At 42.3% G+C, this 8,753-nt stretch overlaps 1 pseudogene across 1 annotated transcript in view; it reads right to left on the bottom strand.

Annotated features, from left to right (window-relative positions):
- Positions 1 to 730: 730 nt before the first annotated feature.
- The window catches only part of LOC309797451 (U3 small nucleolar RNA-associated protein 25 homolog), a 29,610-nt pseudogene continuing 21,587 nt past the window's right edge, over positions 731 to 8,753 (bottom strand). Inside the window, exons 11-12 of the transcript in view lie at positions 8,461 to 8,706; positions 731 to 2,257 (exon numbers count right to left, since the gene is read on the bottom strand). The product of the transcript in view is annotated as a U3 small nucleolar RNA-associated protein 25 homolog (transcript). The remainder of the gene's footprint in view (positions 2,258 to 8,460; positions 8,707 to 8,753) is intronic.

Here is an 8,753-nt window from a genome sequence, read left to right as displayed (position 1 = left end):
TAAAGGGGGAATGAGTGATTCTATAGTGGAAAAGTCTGGCAAGCACCACCTTAAACAAGTGGTCAGTTAGTGTCATAATGATGGGACAGGTGGAAATCATGCACCGCTTGAAGAGATACAGCAAGGAAGACGCAGCATTGCTTCTATGCTGCTCCTGCCAAAGATGCATAAACTAAACCTAACCTAACCTAATCTGACAGGAAACACCATCCAAAGTAACTGGCCTGCAATCTTCTGAAGTGTCAACGTCCATTACTCAGCCATAAAAAGAAATGAAATTGAATTATTTATAGTGAGGTGGATGGACATAGAGACTGTCATACAGAGTGAAGTAAGTCAGAAAGAGAAAAACAAATACCGTATGCTAATGCATATATATGGAATCTGAAAAAAAAAAAGTTCTGAAGAACCTAGGGGCAGGTTAGGTGGACGGAGACATAGAGAACGGACTTGAGGACACGGGGAGGGGGAAGGATAAGCTGGGACGAAGTGAGAGAGTGCCATGGATTTATAATACACTACCAAGTGTAAAATAGATAGCTAGTGGGAAGCAGCCACATAGCACAGGGAGATCAGCTCAGTGCTTTGTGACCACCTAGAGGGGTGGGATAGGGAAGGTGGGAGGGAGACGCAAGAGGGAGGCGATATGGGGATATATGTATAGCTGATTCACTTTGTTATAAAGCAGAAACACACCATTGTAAAGCAATTATACTCCAATAAAGATGTTTAAAAATTTTTTTTTAATTTAAGAATTAAAAAAATAAAGTGTCAAGGTCAAGAAAGCCAAGAAAAAGCTGAGGTACCATTCAGAATAAAGGCCACTACAGAGACATGACAACTCAAAGCAGTATGTAACTCTGAACTGCATCCTTTTGCTATAAAGGTTATTATTGGGACATTTGGCAAATCTGAATGGGGCCCAAGGATTAGTGGCAATTTCCTGATTTGACGGTTGTTTTGAGGTTACATAGAAAAATGTCCTTGTTTACATGAAATACATACTAAATTCAGGAGTGATTTTTAGGAGTGACAGGCCCGGCAACTTGGCAATTTAATTTCAGATGATTCAGGTTCTGAATTGGTAATTTTTCTGAGAATAGTTCAATTTTTTTTTTTTTTTTTTTTTTTTTTTGGCCACGCTGTGCAGCTTGCAGGATCTTTGTTCCCTGACCAGGAACTGAAACTGGGCCTCGGCAGTGAAAGCGCCGAGCCCAAACCACTGGACCGCCAGGGAACTCCCTAAAAATGTTTTTTAAAGTGTAACTTCTTTTCATGTTATGTGACTTAAAAAATGACTATAGCAATGAAGACAGTGATGTTGACGATGAATTTGCGACATCAAGAATTTCATAAAATTATTTCTTGAAATAAGGTAGAAATTAATGTTATTTTATATAATGTGATTTTTAAGTATATATTTTCATTAAAACATTCAGGAGTTAAAAAAAGATCAGTGAACGAATGTGCTCTTCTAGGCTGAATTAAAATAGAATATTTAAGGTTTAAAAAAGTTTGGCTGGGGAAAAATAACAGGTTTGCAAAACCTTTGCGATCCAAAACTAAGATGATATTCAACAGCAAGAAGTATTCCAATTTCTCATAACCAGTTCTCACAAGCAAAGAAATGCATGCCTCACTTTAAGAAGGTGTCAAATAGAAACAGGCAAATCTGAAAGAATTTACCAAGTGTAATAAATTAGAGGTGAAATCACAACAAAAGAATTTATGGCGTACAAAAAAATTCACAAGTAGAAGATTCCTTCTATCAACTTCTCAGAGTTCCATGAGCTCTCCCCTGACCTCTGAAAGATGGGTTTTACCAAAATCTGGTTTACACGGAACTTTTCAGGTATATATGGTCTGAAAAGAAAGAGGTATCTGCTAAGAACCTGCCTGCTGCTCCTTCCTTGTTGCAGCCCTTCTTTGTGTAAGTGATCAGAATCAGGTCCAAGAGACACAGAATCAAGCATGACATATCACACCAAACACCATTTCCTGTCCAACCAATTCTCATCTCTCTCCAGCAATGAAGAGGTGGACGTTCTTCTTGGACTGCAGCATCTGTGCAGCCCGCTCCACCCCGACCACAGCAGACAGCCTCTGGGCATCGTACTTGGAGTAGAGGACAGTGCAGGTCCAGGCAGCTTCCTCTCCTCTGGTGGTGGCTTGCAGCATGTTACAAACTTCACTGTAGAAGTGGGGATATGTTGGCAGTTCATAGAAAATCAGGTCCCTGATGCCTTTTATTGTGTATCTGTTAGAAGGAGAAAGAGAGGCTATGTCTACATGAGAAATTTTATGGAAAAGCCACCAAGGAGTTTTACAGGGGCATAGTCACTCTCGCTATTTCATGCAAGGAGAAAGACCATGGCACAAATAACACACAGACCAAAAGTTACTCTAATTTGAGCTGGAGGGGCTCATTTTTTGTGACAGTGTATTTGAATTCCTAATGTTTGGCTTAAGATAATGATAAAATGAATTTGCACTTCTTGAGCCTAATCTGAGCAGACTGAGGTAGGGTGGGGAAGAATAGTAGACAAGGATTAGAAATCTGTCGCAGAAAATTTGAAAAGCAGGCATTTCCAATTTAACATTATCCTTATTATAATCAGGCAAAACAGTGTTCTGTAATGGAGATGAGGTCAGACCAGACCCAGTACATAAAATAAACAGCATAAACTGTAAATGCACTCCCATTAGTCTTTTCTTGTCATTCTGTAGACATGTTAACTCCATGGCAGATGTCCCAAGTTCACCCATTTACAAAATCCTGCCCGAGGACCCATTAGGCATTATGGGAAGGCAATTAATTTCAACAGCTTCCTTCTTTCCCTGCTGCACAGGGCTGCATGGTGTGGGGGGGTGCAGACCCTAGGGACTTACCTTACGGTTCAGGTTGAGATCAATCATTCCCTCTTGGGCTCCATGACCAAAGATTTTATACGTTGACAAGGTTCTGATTTTTCCTGTTAGACTCTCATACAGGGCTGATGTCAGACTCCCTCGGGAATTTTATTTTATTCATGGACGGTTAAGTTTTCCTTGTCTTTTTATCCCTTGGCTCATCCTGATCTCTCTGGAGACCCTCCTCTCCCAAAATATAACTGCAGTCCATTACTTGGATCAGCTTTCCACATCCTCTTTCCATAAAGGAATTTTAATGGCTAAAGATGTTGAAAAAAAACAGTTCTGCCTCAGTAGTTATCAAAACAAACAAAAACAAACATAGAGTTCCATTTCTGCTTAGTATGTAGAAAACTCAAGAGAATACTGCTCCCATGCTAACAAGAAAAAGATAATCTACAACAGTGTTCCTTTTCCTGAGCCTAGACAGCTGATGTCACAGGGCAACCAAGTGAACTGATTCAACGGTGCCCTGGTGTGTGTTTAACAACTGATTCTCAGTGGGGGAGGATAGGTGCTGATTTGAAGCATTTGCCAATTTCTGTGGTGTAAATACTCCATTTCAAGCTACCAGTGTCATGTTGCTGAACTTGGAACTGGCAAGAGATGTGCAACCATACCTTAAGAGCTGGTATGAGCCAGCTTCAGCCCATCACTGACTGAATTCCAAAGAGTGACAAGATGGTCTGAAGAAAGGCAGGACATATGAACCACTTCACCTTTGGCAGAGCACAGTGGGGAAGAGGGCAGCTGCTAAGAAAGTGGGTAGGAAGAAAAAAGCTACACTTTTAACAAGTTCTTAAAGGGCAATTATGGGCTTGCATGACAGTTCAGAATCCCTGGGATTCCCAGACACTCCTTTACTTCACGGGCTTTTCCAAAGGTCTCCACTGGGAGCCCTGGAAAGACTGGAGGCAAGGCAGAAGACCTGAGAGACCCCGATGGTGGTGCAGACATGAAAACTCACTCTCTTCCCAGAGCCATGTTGTATATGAAGCTAAAGCCTGAAGCCAGTGAGGGGGCAAAGGTCAACTGCCAGGGTGGAGTCAGAAGCAGCAAAACTGTGTGCCCTAAGGGAGGAGCATTAACCCCTCACCCCATCCCTCCCCACCACAGGACTTACATCCAGTAAAAAGAGCAGTCTGGGGAAAGGGGAAAGGGCGTGAAGACTGGGGAAAGGGCATGAAGCCTGTTCAGCCCAAGATCCTGCACTGATGTAAGCAGATGTTTGCCACCACTGCAGAGATGCAGGGAACTCTTTCCCACCAAGACCCCTCGTAGAACAAGGCAGAGGCTGGCCACCATGGAGGGTGGTGCAGGAGCCCTGAGAAAGCGCCAGCTCCAAAGCCCAGGATGGACAGAACCTGCCTGCATCTGAGCTGGACCAGGAGGAGAACAACTGCCCCACTTCAAGCCTTAGGGGAGGAGCGAGCAGGAGCAGCCTGCTGCTGGGGGAGGGGCCGGAGCGTGGGAGAGGCTCTCCCTCGGCACAGGGGTGCAGGGCATGGTGAAAGCTGAGAGGGGAGCAGGACACTGAGACAAGGCCCTCCAGCACTGGGCCCCACAGTGGGCCACTGTCTGCTGGAGGAACTGGCAGTTTGTGGTAAATAGAAGGCAACTATGGTAACAACCAAATCCTAACTAGATTCACAACTGCCACACTAGTGGCCTGACAGAAGAGGCGTCCAGGCCAACTACTTACTCAGGCACTACATTCAACTGACAATTACAAAAAACACAGAAAAGCAAGAAAAAGACATTAAAACCATGAGGTATCATTTTGATTATCAAGTCACTGGAAAAAAGAATTTACAGAAATATTTACAGAATTTACAGAAATAGGCTAATGGAGTATAAATTATTATGAGTGTGTATTTCACCGGGGAGGGGAGAAGATGGGAGTGGCAACACACAGCAAATTTTAGACTGGGTACAGCTTTTGAACAAATAAGTTTTCCTTTCCAAATTTATCCTAAGGAAATGCCTAGGCAACTATGCCATCAACTACGCGTATGGATGCTCTTGGCATTATTGTATATAATAACAGAAAACAACAAATCAATATGCCCATTAAAAGGAAACTGGGTTAATTATATACCCATACAATGTAACACTATGCAACCATTAAAAAGGATGCTATACACACCTTAAAGATTACTTATAATTACACAGAAAAGGTATTTTTACAATGTAAAGATTTAGCAGACCTACCTTGACCAAGTGATTACATTTAGTATCACCAAAAATGGGATAAACTGACACCCTGGGCCTCTTGAGGAGATGCAGGGGGAAGTACACAATATCCTCTATGTAGAATTCTTACTAAAATAATGTTTAAATCTTTGGTCCCCGAACTCTGATGCTCACTGGATCACCTATTTGTTTTTTAAAAGTACCTGTAATTGGTCCCCATCCCCAAACACCATGATTTAATTGATACTGGGGTATGACCAGGGCATTCAGATTTTTAAAAGCTCCCCAAGGGGATTCTAATATGTGGCAAAGTTTGGGAACACTGATCTAAATAATAAGAAAACAGCCAAATCCAGATGTGGGACATTCTACAGGAAACTGGACTGGACTCTTCAAAAAATATCAGTATCACAGCAAGAAACAAAGGCAGAGAATTATTCTAGATCAGGGTTTCTTAACCCTGGCACTACTGCCATTTTAAGCCAGGTAATTCTTTGTTGTAAGGGCTGTCCTGTGCACTGTAGGACGTCTAGCAGCACCCAGGCCTTGACCCGCTTGAACCACTAGACCACTAGAATAACCCTCCAACTGTACCAACCAAAAATGTCTCCAGATAGTTCCAAATGTCCCTTGGGGAGCAAAACTGCTCCTGCTTGAGAACTGCTAAAATAGACTAAAGAAACATGTCACGCAAATGCAATGTAGGATTCTTAACTAAATCCTGGATTGGGGTCGGGGGGGTGGTGAGAAACAGCTGTAATAGTCATTTTGGGAACAACTAGGAAAATGTGCATACAGACTAAATATTAGATGGTATTACTGCAGTAATGTCAAGTGGTATGTTAATGGTGTTGTGGTTAGATAAAAGAATGTTTTTAAGCTCTACAGGCTGAAAGATTTAGGAGTTAAGTGTCATGAAGCCTCCCATAATTTACTCTCAAATGGTTCAGGAAGAAAAAATAAGAGATGTGAGTGGAAAGAGAGAAGGAGAGACAGAGAATGTGGGTGCATGAGAATGTGGCAAAATGCTAACAGCTAGTGAAGCCTAAGTGGAAGGAGTTAGAGATGTTCACTGGGATAGTCTTACAATGTCTTTTGAAATGAAATTTTCCCAAATAAAAAGTTGGAGCAGGGGCAGGATATAGTAGAACTATATATATATTAACTTAAAAATACATCCATAACATACAAATATATATCAAAATGCTAACTTATTTAAGCTTTTTTTCAATAAGCACATAAAACATTCAAGATAAAAGAAAAAAAATCCAAATGTGTACACTGTGATCCCAACTTTGGTGTCCTTTTTAAAATGCCTGTGTCTGTGTGTGTGTGCACGTGCACATGTTTTTTACATCAAAGAGACACGAAAGAAATACACCAAAATGGGTATTTATATCAGTAAGATTATAGGTGATCCCATTTTTTTAACCTAGATTTTCTAGGTTCTCTACAATAATTGTGTAATACTCTTATATAATGAGAGTATTTTTAAAGCAAAATAAAACAACAAAACCAATTCCAATAGGTATTACATTTAAAACCCAAGAAAATCTCTCTTAGTACCAATTCGTGCACAGTAGAGACTAGGCATCTCCTGGAAATAAGAGCACGTGACCAGAACCTCTTCAGAGGGGCAGTTAGTAACAATTCCCATGACCTTCTGCACCTCTTCCCCTGCCTTCCTCCTCTCCTGTATGTGCTTTGGGTCTTCGGTGACCCCTACAAATATGGCGTAACACTGTGACAGGACCTAAAACTAAGGACATTCCCGATGTCTATGTTACCTGACAACTGTTAAAGATAAATGAGGCAACCACAACTGACTTGCAAGGCTGGCTCCTGCATACAGTCTATAAAGATGAGGTCTGTTACTTCTATAACTGGGGTTCTCCCTGGGGCAGGGAGCACTCAGAAACACCCCACTAGCGTTTCCCACCTCCAGAAATCCTACCTCCAGAGTTTCTGATTGCCCCCTGCTTAAGAATCCTTCCTGTGCTAACCCACTGATAATGCTCAGAGAAAGAACTGTGAACTGTCCTCCCCTCAGGAGGGCCATCATGACCAAATGCCCATCCCATCCTAAGATTCTACTGGTTTCATCTCCCCAGAGAAAACAAATCCTCAGGTTGAAAGTTTTTTGCTAGCTCACAAATGAACTGCAGTATGTCTAACATGGCCTACTTCCATAGAGAATATAAATACAGAATTTTAAAGCTGGATACTAGAGTGTAAAATACATGTACTTTTCCCAAGGTCAAATGAAAAAATCAAATCACAAAGACACTGCAGATCAAAATACCCATCATCACCTTGGTGACCTCTCAAGCAAAAAAATCTATAGCTGGGAACCTTGAGATAATTGGCAGTTGCAGATTATCTCCATTCAACTTAAACACCCACTAACCTGGTCCAGGGTACAAAGCTAATGGCACGTGTTCGGTTTGTCTTTATAGTGACTTTGGGGACAAAACTGTTTGGTCAATAAATGAACAGTGTAAGACAGAAGACTGTCCTGCCTACTTAAGAGAAAGGGCTCCTTTGACATCATGCCCTCTCCTTGAAAAGTTGCTACTTGAGAGCAGTCCTCATCCCAGCTTAGTTCACACTTGCTACAGACAATCACGCTGGGAAGTTTTCCAATCCATCCACTTCATTTAAAGGACTTGCTTTGATGTATCAAGCTTTTGGAAAACTAAGGGTTCTTTAGACCTGCTGAGTGCAAACTCCCCCAAAATACCATTTCCAACATGAATGAAAACAACTCACTGGAACAAAGCAAATAATGATGCCAGCAAGAAGCAAACCCTGAAGCCCTTAAATATTCACCTCTAAGCCCCTCACCTTTTGCTTCTCATAAACTTCAAGGAGCCCCTTAGTCCTGGTTCTCCTTGGTGCAGAAGTGTGTGTGCACTGCCTCAGGACAAATGAGAGCTTTCTGAACACTGACCCTGCACTCAACTTCCATCTCCACAGACCACACAGTCCCCAGTGTTTCATCTGTGCTTCTACGACAGGTTCCTCCCCTTCCTGTATTCTGTTGAGAGCTGCTCAACTCTGTAATGTCTTTCTTGAGGGGTATACCCACAGCTACAGGAGGTACCCTAAGTATGGACCCACTCCAGATCTATATACAGGTTATGCTGTAGTCACTCATTCGTTTCTACCACCTTTTCCAACAATGCCCATTTTGAAAGAAAACCAACCAACCAATCAAGAAAAGTCTGTCCAGCCCCCCAAACTCTGGCTTGTCTGCAGGAGGTGAAGCAAGGGAGGACCTTATAACACAGCAAAGCCCACCACGCACTTGGAAGCAGGCCCTCCAGAGAGGACACTTGAAACCTGGTCCTACTTTACCTTTTGTAGAAATGGAAGCGCTCTGTGAGGAGCAGGAACTGCTTCTCTCCTTGAAGGAAGAAGTGTCTGGCCCTGGAGACACCAGACTTCTGGGTGTACTCGCAGATATGAGTGAAGTTCAGTTCCTCCTTCTTGAAGTAATTTCGGAGACGCACAAAGTCAAAGTAGGAGGGGACATAGATAAGCGTGTGAGACATGACTGCATCACGATACTGAGGCAAAATCTTGTTGATGAAAAAGTTAAACCTGATTTGGAAAGGCAAAGGGCAGAGTCAGTGGTCTAGAGGTGAGCC

The sequence above is a fragment of the Mesoplodon mirus genome (assembly GCF_964341445.2).
Source record: "Mesoplodon mirus genome assembly, contig: HAP1_SCAFFOLD_530, whole genome shotgun sequence".
NCBI lineage: Eukaryota > Metazoa > Chordata > Mammalia > Artiodactyla > Ziphiidae > Mesoplodon > Mesoplodon mirus.
This window is presented reverse-complemented; position numbering and strand designations above follow the sequence as displayed.